The following is a 19,747-nucleotide window of genomic DNA, read 5'->3' on the forward strand; positions in this document are numbered from 1 at the left end:
CACCAGGCCCCACCTCCAACACTGGGGATTATATTTCAACATGAGATTTGGAGGGATGAAGAAAATGCCAGTTTTTTCAAGTGCCTCTCTCTCCTTCACTTGTGTCATAGGCTTCCCTTAAGACAGCGATCAAGTCTTACTAATTTTGTATCATCAGTTCCTAGCATGGTGGTACCTAGTATTGTATTTCAGCAAATCCTAATAGTAGATTCAGTAGATAGAATGAACGATTGACTTCTACATTTCCAATACAGGTATTTAAAAAAGTAATCTACTTGAGGCCTTTGTTAAGGAGGCTTTTTGAAAGTCTAACCTGTGTTTGATTATCTCTACCTCCAGAAGAAGAGTTGTGTGCATCGTCAGGTATATGCTAGATCAGATCAAGTCTAACACTGATTTCCAGGATGTTAGTTTCTAAAATCCTGGTTGATTGTTTGAAATCTGGGAGGGAACCTTCAGAAAAATATTAATAATATACTTTCAGGTTGTGAAATAAAATCTTTGAAAGGGATTCAGGCAGGCTTTAAAATTACGGATCAGAGATGGCCTTTCCACTTTTAAAGAAAAGATTGAAGGCAATGGTACTATCTGAAAGAGTAATACATTGAATATCCGACCTTAAGTATTTGTTTTCCCCTAGGAGATAGCACGGTGTGGTTCTTTCAATGCCACTTCAAGAATATGTGTATCAAAGTTAAATAGTAGGGACATTACTTATTTTTTTTAAATGAAAAGTATTTTGGAATTCACTTTTTACTCAATTGTTTAAATTCTTAGAAATCAAGGACTGTATATGACTAGGTTCATGTCTATCAATAAATCAATAGCTTATAAAATTTTTTTAGGCAATAGTGATTGTTATGTTACTAACATAGTATTCTCCAAATTTTCTAGCAGTCATGATCTCTGAACTCTGAGTGGAAATGAAAAACAAAACCAAAAACAAACCTTGAATTATGGGTAATAAAGCAGGAAGGAAGCTGGTAGAAAAGCCTTCTATATCTTCAAGCAATATCTAACCAAGAGGATATTACCAAGCTATAATTGACAACTTTGGGGAATTAGACTTCATATGGCAATGCCAAAGGGTCTAGTAATCATTAATGGTACATGTCTGCTACTATGTTGGCTTTTATTATTATTATTAGCTGTAGAGAAAGCTAAAAATATGACTGAATTGGTGTTGTTACACTTTGAACATCCTCTACATTGTTTCCTGGTATTGTTTTTAAAAGTACTTTTTAGTGTTTCCCTTTATTGGTGCTTTGTAAAGTCCATCAAAGGACATTAAATACATAGATTTCATTTTTAAGTTGTAAGGGATTTTAAGTAGAATAAGCATCTTCATTTCTTTCAGAAATATAAATTTTTTTTTATTATACTTTAAGTTTTAGGGTACATGTGCACAACGTGCAGGTTTGTTACATATGTATACTTGTGCCATGTTGGTATGCTGCACCCATTAACTCATCATTTACATTAGGTGTATCTCCTAATGCTATCCCTCCCCCTCCCCCGACCCCTCAACAGGCCACAGTGTGTGGTGTTCCCCTTCCTGTGTCCAAGTGTTGTCATTGTTCAGTTCCCACCTATGAGTGAGAACATGCAGTGTTTGGTTTTTTGTCCTTGTGATAGTTTGCTGAGAATGATGGTTTCCAGCTTCATCCATGTCCCTACAAAGGACATGAACCCATCATTTTTTATGGCTGCATAGTATTCCATGGTGTATATGTGCCACATTTTCTTAATCCAGTCTATCATTGATGGACATTTGGGTTGGTTCCAAGTCTTTGCTATTGTGGATAGTGCCGCAGTAAACATACGTGTGCATGTGTCTTTATATCAGCATGATTTATAGTTCTTTGGGTGTATACCAAGTAATGGGATGGCTGGGTCAAATGGTATTTCTAGTTTTAGATCCCTGAGGAATAGTCGTACTGACTTCCACAATGGTTGAACTAGTTTACAATCCCACCAACAGTGTAAAAGTGTTCCTATTTCTCCACATCCTCTCCAGCACCTGTTGTTTGCTGACTTTTTAATGATTGCCATTCTAACTGGTGTGAGATGGTATCTCATTGTGGTTTTGATTTGTATTTCTCTGATGGCCAGTGATGATGAGCATTTTTTCATGTGTCTGTTGGCTGCATGAATGTCTTCTTTTGAGAAGTGTCTGTTCATATCCTTCGCCCACTTGTTGATGGGGTTGTTTTTTTCTTGTAAATTTGTTTGATTTCTTTGTAGATTCTGGATATTAGCCCTTTGTCAGATGAGTAGGTTGCAAAAATTTTCTCCCATTCTGTAGGTTGCCTGTTTACTCTGATGGTAGTTTGTTTTGCTGTGCAGAAGCTCTTGAGTTTAATTAGATCCCATTTTTCAATTTTGGCTTTTGTTGCCATTGCTTTTGGTGTTTTAGACATGAAGTCCTTGCCCATGCCTATATCCTGAATGGTATTGCCTAGGTTTTCTTCTAGGGTTTTTATGGTTTCAGGTCTAACATGTAAGTCTTTAATCCATCTTGAATTAATTTTTGTATAAGGTGTAAAGAAGGGATCCAGTTTCAGCTTTCTACATATGGCTAGCCAGTTTTCCCGGCACCATTTGTTAAATAGGGAATCCTTTCCCCATTTCTTGTTTTTGTCAGGTTTGTCAAAGATCAGATAGTTGTAGATGTGTGGTATTATTTCTGAGGGCTCTGTTCCATTGGTCTATATCTCTGTTTTGGTAGCAGCAGCATGCTGTTTTGGTTACTGTAGCCTTGGAGTATAGTTTGAAGTCAGGTAGCGTGATGCCTTCAGCTTTGTTCTTTTGGCTTAGGATTGACTTGGCAATGCGGGCTCTTTTTTGGTTCCATATGGACTTTAAAGTAGTTTTTTTCAGTTCTGTGAAGAAAGTCATTGGTAGCTTGATGGGGATGGCATTGAATCTATAAATTACTCTGGGCAGTATGGCCATTTTCACGATATTCATTCTTCCTACCCGTGAGCATGGAATGTTCTTCCATTTGTTTGTGTCCTCTTTTATTTCCTTGAGCAGTGGTTTGTAGTTCTCCTTGAAGAGGTCCTTCACGTCCCTTGTAAGTTGGATTCCTAGGTATTTTATTCTTTTTGAAGCAATTGTGAATGGGAGTTCACTCATGATTTGGCTCTCTGTTTGTCTGTTATTGGTGTATAAGAATGCTTGTGATGTTTGCACATTGATTTTGTATCCTGAGACTTTGCTGAAGTTGCTTATCAGCTTAAGGAGATTTTGGGCTGAGACGATGGGGTTTTCTAGATATACAATCATGTCATCTGCAAACAGGGACAATTTGACTTCCTCTTTTCCTAATTGAATACCCTTTATTTCTTTCTCCTGCCTGATTGCCCTGGCCAGAACTTCCTCGACACATACCCCCTCCCAAGACTAAACCAGGAACAAGCTGAATCTCTGAATAGAGAATAGGAGTTGAATAGGAGTGGTGAGAGAGGGCATCCCTGTCTTGTGCCAGTTTTCTAAGGGAATGCTTCCAGTTTTTGCCCATTCAGTATGATATTGGCTGTGGGCTTGTCATAGATAACTCTTATTATTTTGAGATACATCCCATCAATACCTAATTTATTGAGAGTTTTTAGCATGAAGGGCTGTTGAATTTTGTCGAAGGCCTTTTCTGCATCTATTGAGATAATCATGTGGTTTTTGTCATTGGTTCTGTTTATATGCTGGATTACATTTATTGATTTGCCTATGTTGAACCAGCCTTGCATCCCAGGGATGAAGCCCACTTGATCATGGTGGATAAGCTTTTTGATATGCTGCTGGATTCAGTTTGCCAGTATTTTATTGAGGATTTTTGCATCAATGTTCATCAGGGATAAGGTCTAAAATTCTCTTTTTTTGTTGTGTCTCTGCCAGCCTTTGGTATCAGGATGATGCTGGCCTCATAAAATGAGTTAGGGAGGATTCCCCCTTTTTCTATTGATTGGAATAGTTTCCGAAGGAATGGTACCAGCTCCTCCTTGTACCTCTGGTAGAATTCAGCTTTGAATCCGTCTGGTTCTGGACTTTTTTTGGTTGGTAAGCTATTAATTATTGCCTCAATTTCAGCTCCTGTTATTGGTCTATTCAGAGATTCAGCTTGTTCCTGGTTTAGTCTTGGGAGGGGGTATGTGTCGAGGAATTTATCCACAGAAATAGAAATATTTCTAGCTAAGTAGATTGGCTTTTTTATAAAGAAAATTTCAAACATACTCAAGAGAAGGAGTACAATATATACGCAGTACCTAGATTGAACAGTTACCAGGATTTTCCCCATGGCTGCTTGTGCTGCTGCTGCTGCTGGTGGTAGTGCTGCTGCCTCCCCCTCCCTCTCCATCTTCTTCCTTCTGATTCTTCTGCTTTTCTGCCTTTTTTTTTTTTTGGCTGAATTATTTCAAAGCAAAATGGGACACTGTGTTATTTTACAAATATGTACTTCACTTTAAATCTCTACCCCCTGAAAGGAAATTTTCTTATATCACATAGTGCCATTATTTTTTTTCCGTGTGTGAGACAGGGTCTTGCTCTGTCATCCAGGCTTGAATGAAGTGGTGCAGTCACAGCTGACTGTAACCTTGACCTCCTGGGCTCGATTTTTGATATTTTGGTACTCATTTTCTGGCCATCAACTCATGTTTTTGTATTTACCTATCTCCACATTTAAGCCTGTGTCATACTTCAAGAAATCTATGTTCCATATCTTTAATGAATTTTCTTTTTTTTTTAATTTTTCAAGAAACCTAACTTTAAATTTATCTTTGACCTCAAAATAGCAGTTTTCATTTCTTTGTAACCTAGAAGAAAACAGAAAATAGATTATTTTTCCATGTGGGTAAGTCATGTACAATAATCAACCTCCAACAACAAATTTAAAAACTATTTCCTGAATGGTATGCCAGTTTCCTACTACATTGTTCATTTGTTCAAATTTTTTTCCAAATTCAAAAGTGTACATTTTAGAAGTATACATTTAGTTGAACAATAGGAGAAATTCTCATATTATAATCTGGGTATGTGGGGAATCATACTAATTCTGTTTATGTAGTCTAGCAGTGCTTCTCAAATTATCTGTGGTAAAGGACTTTTTTTAAACCCTAAATTTTGAATCCATTATAGACAATATTTTTAAAAATGTAATAAAAATGTTATAGCTGTGTCCAGTAACTATAAAAATTTCTAAACTCTTATTCTTAATTTCTTTATCCCATTGTGAACTGCAGTAGTTTGTGGACTAGCACTGGTCCGTGGAACAACTTGAATAGCTGAGATATTGTTACTATTAAGCGTGGTACAGGTAATTGATGTATACTTATCTATTATCTGGGATTATAAATCCCAGAAACTTTTTTAAAAAGAGTAAATGATATGCTTCTTATGTATTTCCCTTTATCTGTCCCCTTTGTAGCTCTTCTGGTTTGGTGCGTATAAGACTATTGGTAAACATGTATCAATAATTGTATGGCGTCATCGGAATGTTCAGTTGGGTTGGAGAAGCAATTTGATCATTCTCCTCATAGAATGTACAAGATCCAAATTTGTTCTTAAAAGGGGTGTGTGTGTGTGTGTGTATGTGTGTGTGTGTATGCGGCACATGAGGTGTAATTGGAAGCCTTAGACGTGACTCAGAGAAACAGTACAGTAAGATATCGATAGTGTTAGATTAGGAGTCACAGGACCTGGATTTCAGTTCCTTTTTCATGACTTAGAACAATGTATTTTGAATTCTCTCTGGGCTTGTTTATTCATCTGTAAATTGGGGTTACTAACTACTTTGCCAAGTTTTGAATGTCATAAACTCATCTTTTAATCAGTTGTTTCTTCTCTAGGAGCCCTTAGCAACAAGGTGTTTGTGGGTTGATTCTGCTGAGGGAAGAGTTAAGAAAGAAAAGCAAAAAATAAAAAATGAAAAAAGATGGTGTCTCATTCTAGTTCTACAGAACTGAATTGCCTCAGCTACTTTATGCATTTATATACAAATGTATACTTTTTTTTTATTTTTTTATTTTTTTATTTTTTTGAGACAGAGTTTCACTCTTGTTGCCCAGGCTGGAGTACAATGGCACGATCTCAGCTCACTGCAACCTCCACCTCCCAGGTTCAAGTGAGTCTTCTACCTCAGCCTCCCGAGTAGCTGAGATTACAGGCACGTGCCACCACGCCTAGCTAATTTTTGTACTTTTAGTAGAGACGGGGTTTCACCATTTTGGTCAGGCTGGTCTCGAACTCCTGACCTCAGGTGATCCACCCACCTCAGCCTTCCAAAGTTCTGGGATTACAGGCGTGAGCCACCGCGCCCAGCCACAAATGTATGCTTTTATATATTTGCTGTACTTTCGGTTTACTACTTTATAGCTTCTTTACCTACTACTGAGTACAGTTTATCTTTTCTTTATAGTTTCTTTTTACTCTTAAGTGTTTACAGTTGAGCATACTGAATGATCATCAAAGCTCCTTTGATATTTCTATTTTAGCTTTAGTTCTTCTAACTGCATCATTTTCTCAGTATATCCCACTTTACATTCCTGAGTGAGGGAATCTGATTGACTCAGCTAATAATTCTTATATGGGATGAGCTATATCAGGGGTTGCTGGCCAGCTGTGGACTGCCTGCCTTAAGATCAGATATTCCCATCTGGTTTGGTCACACGTGACTAGGCTATATCTTGGTTGTAGAGCTTGGTAGGGGATGTGGGAATGGCAGGCTTGTTGCAGATGCGATGGTCTAAGTGAACAGACTATAAAAGGAAACGAAATTCTTAAAGGTGAATACATGCATATTCACTTACTCGTATTTGGGGGTAAAATATTTGGAGGGAAGAGGGGAAATTATTTGAGAAAATTAGGTATAGGTTCAACATAGTGAACATGATGCTATAGGTATTCAAATTTCCGTAAACATTACACCTGTTCCAACTCTGGTTGAAACCAACCTTTCTTAGATTGTAAAACCCATCAGGATCAAATACCAAGGGGACATGGCTATCAAGTAACTACCCTGTCTATTTATTCCTAATACAGCACTTTGAAAAATCATGTTCCTATTGTTCTGACAACCTCAAGGGAACTCTGAAAGCACTCACTGAGTGACAGCATAACCCTGTAACACAATTTTGTTTTTCAAGTTCAGTATCTTTTAGGAAATGTTTTATTCTCATTAAAATGCACTGCAGATAAAGAGGATTTCTGTGGTGTTTATCTTTAATATTCTACATCTCTGTTAACATTTTATTTTCAAATTAAAAGCCTGTTTTAAGTGCCTTCTCTTATGTAAACTTTTTGTTCCGAAAGGTTTTTGGTTAATTTTATCATTCATTGTAGAAAAAGCAGGGAAAAGTTGTAAAGGACCAAGCTGTAATGCTGAATTGCTCTTGCCAACTGCTAGTGCTGTTTAAAGGATATGATAGATTAAAGGCTGAAAGTTTTTAATTGAATCATAACTGTTAGACTTGCCAGTTATTTTAGACATCCTTTTAATTAAGGTGGGTCCATTTATTGCACCAGTATAAGATTATGTAACTTATTTGCCTTTGTCCCCATAGCATAAAACCAAAAAAAAGGGTTAGATTTACTTGGGGAAAATCACAAAGCTGAGTATTTCTGACTTGAACACAGTTTCTAAAAATGGTAACATTTTGGAACAGCAAAGACTATAAGAAATTGAAATGTTCTAAATATAGTAATATTATTTGCTAATTGAAATGAAGATCTTCATTTAATAAGCTGTCTGGTTGTGTTTTTTTTCCATTTCACACAATATTTATTGAGCTTATATTAATATTATGTGTTAGGTACAGTAGTAGGTCTTGATATCAATTAGGATGATATGTAAGAGACTGTAAGAGAGGGTTGTTCCTTGGCTTAGCTTGGTAGTTGGAGTGGGAAAGCATTTTGGGAAGTATTTTGGAGCTAGAATTGATCTTTAATCTGTGGAGTTTTGGAAATCTGTGGAGGTGCTTCTGGGACTGCCATGAGTTTTTCTTTTGTTTGGGAGTGAGGGGTGCTTTAACTGGAACAGATCTATATCTAATTTTCTTGTATGTTAGGGTTCTGTGTAAGATATTATTTGGGCATAGGATTCTTTGTGAGGAATTCATCTTCTCTCTCTTTTAAATTCCTGGTAACTTCATAACCTATACCAGTCAGATTTGCCATTACTTCTGTGAGGTTATTTATGTGCATCTCTAACTAAATTATATATTCCTTATGAGTATTTTACTTGATATTGCCCATATACCTTATATTTATCCTTTGAATGTGTGGGGGAGAAAAAATATCTTTTTCTCACCCATTGCTAGGTGCATGGCGGAGGCCCCTATAACAAAAGACAGATCAACAAGAGAGAAGCATACAGATTTATTTACTATAATAAATAAAGTGACACAGGAGCCTTCATAAGGAAATGAAGACGTGAAGAAAGGGGTAAATCTGTGTATATTTTATGCTGGGCTTGATGAGGAAGTGGATAATCGTGAAGCATGATTGGATAAAAAAGTGTGATCTAATGTTAGTCAGCTGGGGGGAATTTAGCAAGGCCTATTTGTTCAGATTCTACTCTGTGTGACTTTGTGTCTTCAAAGATTAGGATGTTTCTTTCTTTTGGGGATATGGAGGGCACCTCTTCAGTGAGGATCTTGCAACTCGCTTCCTGAGTAGGTCAGAAAAGCTTTTGTAGTGTTCATGACCTACTTCAGGGGAGAAGGGGAAGAGGAGAACAGAGACTGCCCTTCCAGCTTCTTTGTTTTTCCCAGATATGTTCAGCTTAAAATGTTTTGGGGGAGTGTGTCCTACTCAGGTACGTATGTCCTGAACCCCATCAAATAAATGCCAACTAGGTAGTAGGTCCTGTGCTGCGTGGTGTGAATGCAGAACCAGTATTCTTAGAATCTAGTGAGAAGACATATATGAACATGATTATGCTTCTGATATGTAAATGCTACCCTTTTAGGCATGCAAAAAGTTCTGGGAGGACACAGTGTCGTTATATGTAGTCAGTAAATACTGTACAGTAAATACTGTACAAGTATTGCTCAATGAATGAATGTTAATTAAAATATACTAGGATAGTATAAGAAACCTCACAGAAGTCCTTGGCATTATGATTTAACTATGTAACGTATGTTTAATATTGTCGAGTAAAACGAAACTTGTTAGGTTCTTTTTAAGTGTGGTAGATAAGTTAGAGCCTTTGATTATGGCTTGAGGTATTAAATCTCTGTCTAGTGTATTTGTGTATTTAATTTTCTGTACTTATAAAAGTTAAAAATCATATCTTATGGGCAAAATGTTTTTTTTTTTTTTCAGATGTTGAATAATATAGGAGACAAGAGTATAAAGTAGGAGTTGGAAGACCTGGTTTCTCTGGGCTCTGTTTCTCTTATTAGCTGTTTGACCTTAGGTAAATAATTGAACTTAGCTGAACTTCAGTTTTAGGGAATCATAATATTAAATACTGAGCTCCTTGAGGACAGTGTCTGTGCCATATTGATTTTTGCTAGGGTGACCAACCATCTTGGCTTGCCGGGGACTTTGTTTTAGCACTGAAAGTTCCATGTCCCAAGAAACTCTTCAGTCCTGGGCCAAGCGGGATGTTAGTCATTCCAGTAGTATCGCTAGTGGCTAGCTCTTGGCTGGCACTTAGTAAGTGTTCAGTAAGTGACTGGAATTAAATGTCTCCTCTGTCTTTTTCACAGAATTGATGTAAAGATCAAATTATATTTTGTGAAAGTATTTTGAAAATAATAAAAGCTGTACCAATAAAGTTGATATTGTTCTTCCCATCAGTATTCTCTTGGAATGAATTCATCTCAGAATTTGTGTAGGAGTTAATTTGGTGTATAAATGTTTGATTACTCAATGTTTCCAGTTTGTATCTGTTGCCTAAAGTGAGATACATGTGAGTACATATTATCTTCTAAATTTATTTCTTCTTCCCAGAAGTAAATGAGATGTGAATTAAAAATTGATCCTGTAGTCTTGTAGTTTCACGTTTAATAATATGACTTTTAGTTTTAACTGAGGAGCTGATTTCACATTTGAATGAGTATGTGGCTTCTGTTGTATTTGATTATTGTACATGTTTTATCTTAGGCTTAAAAGCCATTTTATAGGACATCTTTTAATTATTATCTTAGTAGATCTAATAACCCTAACACTTGGAAAGTTTAGAATAATAAATGTAAAGATGCCTATGTGGGTCCTATATGTATCTAGGAACTAACTGCTCTGTAAATTTCTTGGGTATAGTAAAGTCCTGAGGAAAGCAGGTGGAATTTTCCAGACAGCCTACCTCTGGGCAACCCTTTCTGTCCTTTTTAAAGCAACTTTCTCCCTATACCTTCTGTATTTGTATTGACTGAGCAAATTCTCAGTCACATTTGCTTATTTGCTACTAACTATGTAGCTTAAATCTTGTGTCAGTTACTTAAGTGCCTCTTCTAGAGATTCCCTTAACCATCAAAGTGATCTGCAACTCTTTCTCTTTGGAGACACTTGAAGATGGGTATGGAACTCTCTTCTTCTAGAGTTGCCAGTAGAGGCAATTCCCACCCCCCTATTTATTGGTTATTTTCTGCTTCTTTTCTTGAACTATTTTAAAATTTTTCATTCTTAAATAAAGCATCAGGGAAACTCAACACTCTCTTGCTAGCCACAATGTTTCTGATCTAACTAAAGAATGACAGTGCAGCATGGTATTGTGTTGCAGGGTAATGCTGTAACTTAATAAGTGATTTTAAGAGTTTCCTTGAGGTTGCCATAAAGCTAGAAGACATGATTTCAGAAAGCACTGTATTAAGAATAAATAGATGGTAGAGTTACTTGGTAGTCATGTCCCCTTGGTCTTTGATCTTGTTGGATCTTACAATCTAAGAAAGGTTGAGTTTGACCAGCATTTGAATAGGTGTGATGTTTAAGGAAAGCTGAATACCTCTAGCATAATTATGTTCAGTGTTGAACCTATACTATAAAGTTTGTGAATCAAGATTGTCTTTTTGGATTGAGGAGCTTGTTTTTGAGAGTCTTGATTGTTATTGGTGTATAAAACTTCTCTTTTGTCTGTTGCTCACGTTGTATGTGATCTTAGGTAGAGTAAATTTATATGATGAGAAATCCCAGGGTAATTGTGAGACTGGGATACATGTATGCAAAGTGTGAAAATATAGCTTTCCATTCTTCTCTAGATACTTCCCCAATAAAACTCCAAATTTAAAACAACCTGAATCCTTGACTGGACAGCTATACCTCAGAGATATTGCAGGTTTGTATCCACACCACCACAATAAGGTGAATATTGCAATAAAGCAAGTCATATGAATTTTTTTGTTTTCCAGTGCATATAGAAGTTATGTTTACACTATACCATAGTCTGTTAAGTATGTAATAGCATTGTGTTTAAAAAACAATATACATACCTTAATTTAAAAATACCTTATTGCTTAAAAATGCTAATGATCATTTGAGCCTTCGGTGAGTCATAATCTTTTTGCTGGTGAGGGTCTTGCCTTGATGTTGATGGCTCCCACTGATCATGGTGGCGGTTGCTGAAGGTTGGGGTGGCGGTGGCAAATTAAAATAAGACAACAATAAAGTTTGCTACATTGATTGACCCTTTTTTAAATGAAAGATTTCTCTGTAGCAAATGATGCTGTTGTCTAGTATTTTACCCATCATAGAACTTTTTTTGTTTTTTTTTTTTTTTTTTTGAGAGGGAGTCTTGCTCTGTCACCTAGGCTGGAGTGCAGTGGTGCGATCTCAGCTCACTGCAACCTCTGCCTCCCCGGTTCAAGTGATTCTCCTGTCTCAGCCTCCTGAGTAGCTGGGACTACAGGCTCATGCCACCATGCCCAGCTAATTTTTGTATTTTTAGTAGCGACAGGTTTTCACCTTGTTGGCCAGGATGGTCTCGATCTCTTGACCTCATGATCTGCCCACCTCAGCCTTCCAAAGTGCTTGATTACAGGCATGAGCCACTGCGCCCGGCCAGAACCTCTTTCAAAATTAGAGTCAGTCTTCTCAAACCCTGGTGCTGCTTTATCAACTAAGTTTACGTAACATTTAAATCCTTTGCCGTGATTTCAGCAGTATTTACAGCATCTTCACCAGCAGTGGATTCTATCTCAAGAAACCACTTTTTTGCTCATCCATAAGAAGCAACTCTTCATTTGTTCACATTTGATCATGAAATTGAATCCATTCAGTCACATCTTCAGGCTCCACTTCTAATTCTGTTTTTTGTTTTGTTTTGTTTTGTTATTGCCACCACACCTGCAGTGACTTCCTCCACTGAAGTCTTCTTCCTCACAGTCACACATAAGGGTCTTGGAGTCAACTTCTTCCATACTCCTGTTAATTTTGCTATTTTGGCTTCCTCCTGTGAATGAGGAATGTTCTTAATGCCATCTAGAATGGTGAATTTTTTCCAGAAGGTTTTCGATTTACTTTGCCTAGATTCATCAGAGAAGTCACTATCTATGGCAGCTATAGCCTTACAAAATGTATTTCTTAAATAGTAACACTTGAAAGTCAAAATTACTCCTGGATTCAGGGGCTACAGAATGAATTTGGTGTTAGCAGACATAGAAACAATATTAATCTCCTTGTACATCTCCATCAGAGCTCTTGGGTGACTAGATACATTGTCAGTGAACTATATTTTATTTTATTTTATATTTTTAGACAGGGTCTCACTTTGTCACCCAGGCTCTAGGGCAGTGGCATGATCTCGGCTCCCTGCAGCCTCTACCTCTCAGGCTGAAGTGATCCCACCTCAGCCTCTCAAGTAGGCGGGACTACAGGAATGCACCACCAAGCCTAGCTTTTTTTTTTTTTTTTGTATTTTTTGTAGAGATTGGGTTTCACCATGTTGCCCAAGCTGATCTCAAACTACTGAGCTCAAGCGATCCGCCCACCTTGACCTCCCAAAGTGCTGGGATTACAGGCATGAGCCACCACACCCGGCCATTATTTTTAAAGGAATTACTTTTTCTGAGCAGTAGGTCTCAACAATGAGCTTAAAATATTCGGCAAACCATGTTGTAAACTTATATGCTATCATCCAGGCTTTGTTGTTTTATTTATAGAGCACAGGCAGAGTAGATTTAGCATAATTCTTAAGAGCCCTAGGATTTTCAAAATGGGAAATGAGCATTGGCTTTCTTTTAAAGTCACCAGGTGCCTTAACTCCTAATAAAAGAGTCTGCCTGTCCTTTGAAGCTTCGAAGCCAGGCATTGACTTATCCTCTCTACCTATAAGACCCAGATGGCACCTTCTTCCTATACAGGCTGTTTTGTCTGCATTGAAAATCTGTTGTTGTGCATAGCCACCTTCATCAGTTATCTTAGCTGTATCTTCTGGATTACTTGCTGCAGGTCCTATATCAGCACGTCCTGCTTCACCTTGTACTTTAATGTTATGGAGATGAGTTCTTTTCTTAAACCTCATGAACTAACCTCTGCTAGCTTCAAACTTTTCTTTTGTAGCTTTCTCACCTCTTTCAGCTTTTATAGAATTGAAGAGAATTAGGGCCTTGCTCTGGATTAGGATTTTGCTCAAGGGAATGTTAGGGCTGGTTTGATGTTATATTCGGCCCACTCAGATTTTCTTCCTGTCAGTAATAAGGCTATTTCATTTTCTTATCATTTCAGTGGAATAGCACTTTTAATATTTGTTGAGAACTTGTAATATTAATATTTTAATATTTTTTGAGAACTTTTCTTTTGCATTAACAAGTTAGCTAACTCTTCAGTGCAAGAGGCCTAGCTCTTGGTCTTTTTTGGCTTTTGGTATGCCTTCCTTGCAAAGCTTAATCATTTCTAGCTTTTGGTTTAAAGTGAGAGATGTATGACTGTTCTTTTCACTTGAATACTTAGAGGCCATTGAAGGGTTAATTAAGTGGCCTAAATTTCAATATCGTTGTGTTCCAGAGAATAGGCAGGCCCAAGGAGAGAAAGAGAGACTGGGGAACAGTTGGTTGGGGGAGCACTCAGAACACACACATCTATTTAAGTTCACTGTCTTATATGGATGCAGTTCTTGGCAGCTGAAAATAATTACAGTAGTAACACTGGGAATCACTGATCACAGATCACTATAACAGATATAATAATAATGAAAAAGTTTGAAGTATTGTGAGACTAACCAAAATGTAACACAGAGACACTAAGCGAGCACATGCTGTTGGAAAAGTGGCACTAATAGACTTGTTTGACTCAGAGTTGCCACAAACCTTCAATTTGTAAAAGTCACAATATCTGCAAAGGGCAATAAAGCAGAGTAAAATAAAAAGAGATATGCCTGTACCTTATTTAGTAAACAGAACTTTTAAAAAGGGTTAGATGTCTCTAGCTTTTCTCTGTTATTGTTGCAACTTTATGAGGAATCCAGCAGAGTTGTAAAAGTGAAGAAATACTGGATAAACTAAAACTTTGTCAACATTGAATTAAAATAATAATAGTAACAATACATGCCAATGATTAATCTAGTACATACTAAGGGCCAGACATTAATATGGGATGTTTAACATGTATTCTTTTTATTTAATCCTTACAGCAATTTAGTGGGATAGGTTTAGAATCATTATTTCCTGATGAGGAAACTGAGTCTTACAACTGTATCAAGGACTCGCAGCAAAGAGAGTGGAACTAGGATTTTTGAAGAGAAATGTAGGAATATCTGGCTTGAGCCGTCTTCTGAGATCATGATTCAGAGTTTGGGATTATGACAGTTAAATGTCTTTGGTGTTTGTAGAGTAATCCCTGCCTTCTGATCAGTCTTATCAGAGGGAGAACTGGATTGGATCAGAATAGATCTTTCTGTTCAGAGACCCCGAGGTTCTGGCAAGGTCATAACTGCTCTGTAGATTGTCTTTCCCACTACTTGAGGAACAATTAAGAGCAAATGCTGTAATCCCAGTACTTTGGGAGGCCAAGGCGGGCAGATCACCTGAGGTCCGGAGTTTGAGACCAGCCTGACCAACATGGAGAAACCCCATGTCTACTAAAAATATAAAATTAGCCAGGCATGGTGGCACATGCTTGTAATCCCAGCTACTTGGGAGGCTGAGGCAGGAGAATAGCTTGAACCCTGGAGGTGGAGGTTGTGATGAGCTGAGATCTCACCATTGCACCTCACCCTGGGCAACAAGAGCAAAACTCTGTCTAAAAAAAAAAGAGCAAGTGACAATCCCTATTGGATTACTGTCGCTTTGGTTTTACTGATTTTTTTAACTGTTACTATTTACACAAAAATAAGGCAAAAGCTTATCTTCTGACAGACTCACACAAGCTTCCAGAAATATTAATTTGTAGAATATTTATGAATAGTATGTTCAGTTAATGAGTTTTGAAATATGTACAGATTCAGAACCTTGATAAAGTGCTATATGTAATCTTACTTTTGCTTTCCATGTAGCAGTTAACTAATACTTGGTCCATAAATCTACAGCTGTGCCTTCAAACACAGTTGAGTCTTGAACAACATGGGTTTGAGCTATGTGAGTTCACTTATAACAGTTTTTCTTCAAACATGGATGGAAAACACAGTATATGGAGGGCTGACTTCGTATATGTAGATGTGTCAGGGCTGACTGTGGGACTTGAGTATGTGCGGATTTGGTCATGCACTGGTGGTTGTGGAACTATTACTGTGTGTATACTGAGGGATATTATAATCATATATTTTTGAAAATTGTATTCTATTTTAAACATTTCTAACAAGTTTATCCAAGACAGCAAACTATCTGCATTTCTTCTACCACAATTTTTTTCTCTCTTGGAGTAGTCCACCTGAAATTGTCTTTTCCCCCACCTTCACTGTGGTGTAGCAAAACTCTGGAAATGAGAAACAAACATGGATGAGAATTTCTCAGAGCCTTAGAGTATTTTTTGTCTCTTTAGAAATAGGAGTGTTGGCTGGGCATAGTGGCTCATGCCTGTAATCCCAGCACTTTGGGAGGCTGAGGCAGGTGGATCACTTGAGGTCAGGAGTTTGAGACCAGCCTGGCCAACATGGTGAAACCCCATCTCCACTAAAAATACAAAAATTGCCAGGCCTGGTGGCCTGTGCCTGTAATCCCAGCTACTCGGGAGGCTGAGGCAAGAGAATTACTTGAACCTGGAAGGCAGAGGTTGCAGTAAGCCATGATCGTACCACTGCACTCCAGCCTTGGCAACAGAGTGAGACCCTGTCTCAAAAAAAAAAAAAAAAAAAAAGAAATAGTGTTTTCCCTCACAAAAAATAGCCTCAAAAGCCTTTCAAGTGGTGCTGTCTTTTCTACTTTTTGTTCTTATTTCCCAAACAAGAATGTTGAGTATAGAGGAGTAACTGCCCAGAGACCCTCTCTTGTCCAGTAAGGAACAGTGTAGTTTGGCTGGCCTGGCCTGAGATTCTAGGACGTGAAGCTAGTGTTCAGAGACTGACTGTCTTAAGTTACAGTGATACAAAGGAAGGATTCATGTGGGATAAAAGTTTACAACCAATCACCAGTTCTGGATTAGTGGTTGAGATGTGCTGCAAACTATGAAAGTAAGGAGTAGCCACTGAGGCAAATTGGAAGTGTCCTGGAGAATTCCAGAACAGAATGTGATGGCCATTCACCAAAGGGACTTTTGAAATAAGAGTCATCAGAAGAATATGAAAACCAAAAAGATGATTATAGGAATATTATTAGTATAGCCCTTTACACTTTACAAAATATGCTTTCATATGCATTTTTCTGCTCCTTTGTTTGCATAACTTTGTGGGAGTTATGATTTATCCCCATTTCATAGATAAAGAAGACAAATGACAGTATCACATTCAAGCCCTGAAAACCCAATTAGGTTGCATTTTGCGTGTTTTTTGCAGGGAGAAGAGTAGTAGAACTCAAATGAAAATAACATTTTGTAGATAGAAGGGAGTAGAAATAGAGCCACTGCATTTGAGTGTTTTGAATAGAAAAGCTTACATAGAGCTCACTAAATGATTATTTCATCACTCCATAGTTCTTTAACTTTTTTTGATGAGGGCTTTAAAAATTTTGAGCCTCCCCTCTATTAAAAAAAAATTACTGATGAGATCATTATTTATTTGACTTACGAGCTAGTCATTTTTCAGTCATGATTTTGTTTGTGCCCAAGCATTTAAAAGTAATATCACATAGCTTCAGTTGTCTTTGCTTAATGCCATGTATGGGTGTGTGCGTGTGTGTGAGTGTTTGATCGCTTCAGTCCTATGAAGCTTTTATCTCTCTGTTGCAAGCTGTGGTAATGAATGCACTGATAAAACAACTGGTGTTTAAATGTATCTACTCACACTACATTTGATGGGGTCTCCATTTTGTATGTTTGTGAGTATGAATGAGAGAGCAAAATCTGCCTTGGGAATTTTATAATGAATATGAGATCCTGCCACAGGTAGTTATTAAAACATCCCCTGAAGTCTTTTAAGATGAATGATTGTGTCTGTGTCTCTGACCTTTCCTGAAGGCTCTGTTTTTTAAAGAAATCTTCAATGCCCCAAGCCATTCAGTTATTAAAAATTTTAAAATAAATTTCTACTACTAAGTTTTAATTTGTATGGTACATCTTCTGAATAACTCAAATGATTTTATAAGTATTATTTGATGAATCTACCCCTTTCTTCCAAAATGGAGAAAATGTATATTGATGACTTAGCTATTTGCTACCTTAGCTATTTGCTACCCTTAGCTATTTGCAAGGGGTGGAGGTGGAATACATATAGAGAAATATGGGAAGGAAAAGATAGGGGAATTGTGCCTATTAAACAAGCAGAATTCTGTTTTTCCTGTAGAAAAATAAATTATCATGAAAATTCAAGATTTATACCAGGAAGGAGAAAAGTGATTAGTAAGATCCATGGGAAAGGGAAGGGCTCTTTTCTGATATAAAAATAACTACTCTAAAACTACTTTAATGGGTGTTTACTTTGAAGTTTAGTTAAAAAAAAGTGGGATTACTTATTTGCATGTAGTAAACATTTTGTGATGGTGTGTTGGAAATTTTCATTAAAAAACAGCTTGACTTCAAGAAGAAAAATAAAGTTGAAGCTAAAGTTTTTTTTAGCATCTACTCTATGCTAGGAATTGTGGAATTATGTTATCATCCTAGGTTACTTTATTTGATTATCAGCATCACCTTAACTTTCTAAGTTTGTATATTACCTTCATTTAACAGATGAAGAAACAGACTTACAGAGGTCAAATAATTTACTCTTACTTATATGGCTAGAGCTGGGAATTCACACTACTTCTGCTTTCAAACAGTTGTTCTTGTGCTTATTCACTGTCGTTCACTAGGTTTACTATTTTTTTCCCCCTTGGCAGAGCAGGAAGACTAACTAGTTAGTTCCAGAGCCTGAATACCCTCTAGTGCTAATGTCTTTATATTAGTCAGCTATTGACACAATAATGCTGCATAGTAAAACATTTCAAAACTCAGTGGCACACACAAAAAGTATTTATTGCTCACAGAGACATCTGTGAGTCAGCTGGGCCTCTTCTGATCTATGCTGGGCTCCTTGGGTTTGTCTCCAAGTTGGGTGTTGAGATCAGCTCTGTTCCTGTCTCTTTCATCCTCCTTGGATCAGCCCCTACTCAAAACAGGTTTTTCCTAGGCAAAAGGAAAACAAGCCCAACTTCCTAAGCAAATTTAAGTCCTCTGCTAAATGTCACTTCTGCCAACATTTCATCGGCCAAAGCAAATCATGAGTCTAAGCTCAAAGTCAAGGGCAAGGAAGAATACCAATTTTAAATGTGTGGGGCAGGTGCGGTGGCTCACGCCTGTAATCCTAGCACTTTGGGAGGCCGAGGCAGGTGAATCGTTTGAGGTCAGGAGTTTGAGACCAGTCTGGCCAACATGGTGGAACTCCATCTCTACTAAAAATACGAAAATTAGCTGGCAGTAATGGCACAAGCCTGTAATCCCAGCTACTTGCGAGGCTGAGGCAGGAGAATCGCTTGAACCCGGGAGGCAGAGGTTATGGTGAGCTGAGATCACGCCACTGCACTCCAGTCTGGGTGACAAAGTGAGACCGTGTCTCAAAAATACATACATACATACATAAAATAAAATGTGTGGCTACAAACAAAAACATGCCTGAAAGATGATTAATTCATGAATCTAAGATCTCATCAATTAAAAGGCAAGAAGGGGGCTCAAAATTTTTAAAAGCTCTTATCAAAAGTGGTTTGAGAAAACAGAGGTGAAGCAAATTGTACCACTGCACTCCAGCTTGGGTGACAGAGTGAGACCCCATATCAACAAAGAAAAGAAAAATATAATGTAATGTGTGTTTAGCTACGTGGTAGGGAGTAATGAAATAACCATTTACTGAGCTCTGCCTATGGTGGGAGTGGGAGAAATGACTTTATCTGAATAATAGAAACTGCCAAAATCTTGATGGACCTTATAAAGAAAATACAACTGATAAACAGCTTTCTTTTTTGTTTAATGTTTTGGGTGGCTTCTCAAAATACTCTAAGTAAATCATGTCTGTGAAAGATACTGTTTAGATTTTTGTATCTTAAATACCTGGAGACTAAATGACATCAACTGACACTGTACTGAGCTCTAGAAGTCTTTTCAAAGAATATACTTTTTTAGTCAAGCCTACTGGTATATACTTTCCATCTTTTTCAATAACTGGGGGAGGAAAGGGCATGTTAATAGTATCTAATGGTTTCCTTTTTTTTGGTCATTAGTATCTGTAATGATAAAGAATTAATATAACATTCAA

The 19,747-nt window shown here is 37.4% G+C and overlaps 1 protein-coding gene and 1 long non-coding RNA gene across 16 annotated transcripts in view; both read left to right on the top strand.

The window, feature by feature from the left end:
• Positions 1-19,747, top strand: part of RSRC1 (arginine and serine rich coiled-coil 1) — a 424,026-nt gene that overhangs the window by 37,042 nt on the left and 367,237 nt on the right. The window lies entirely within an intron of this gene.
• LOC129058699 (uncharacterized) lies at positions 4,411-16,228 on the top strand. 2 transcript variants are annotated; one of them, XR_010139278.1, is made up of 5 exons: positions 4,411-5,311; positions 8,313-8,436; positions 9,319-9,412; positions 9,799-9,910; positions 11,196-16,228. It is a non-coding gene; the product is annotated as an uncharacterized LOC129058699 (long non-coding RNA). The 2 variants fall into 2 exon arrangements; XR_010139277.1 differs by lacking the exon at positions 4,411-5,311 and having other exon boundaries at positions 5,318-8,436.

Source organism: Pongo abelii, chromosome 2, assembly GCF_028885655.2.
Source record: "Pongo abelii isolate AG06213 chromosome 2, NHGRI_mPonAbe1-v2.0_pri, whole genome shotgun sequence".
Classification (NCBI taxonomy): Eukaryota; Metazoa; Chordata; class Mammalia; order Primates; family Hominidae; genus Pongo; species Pongo abelii.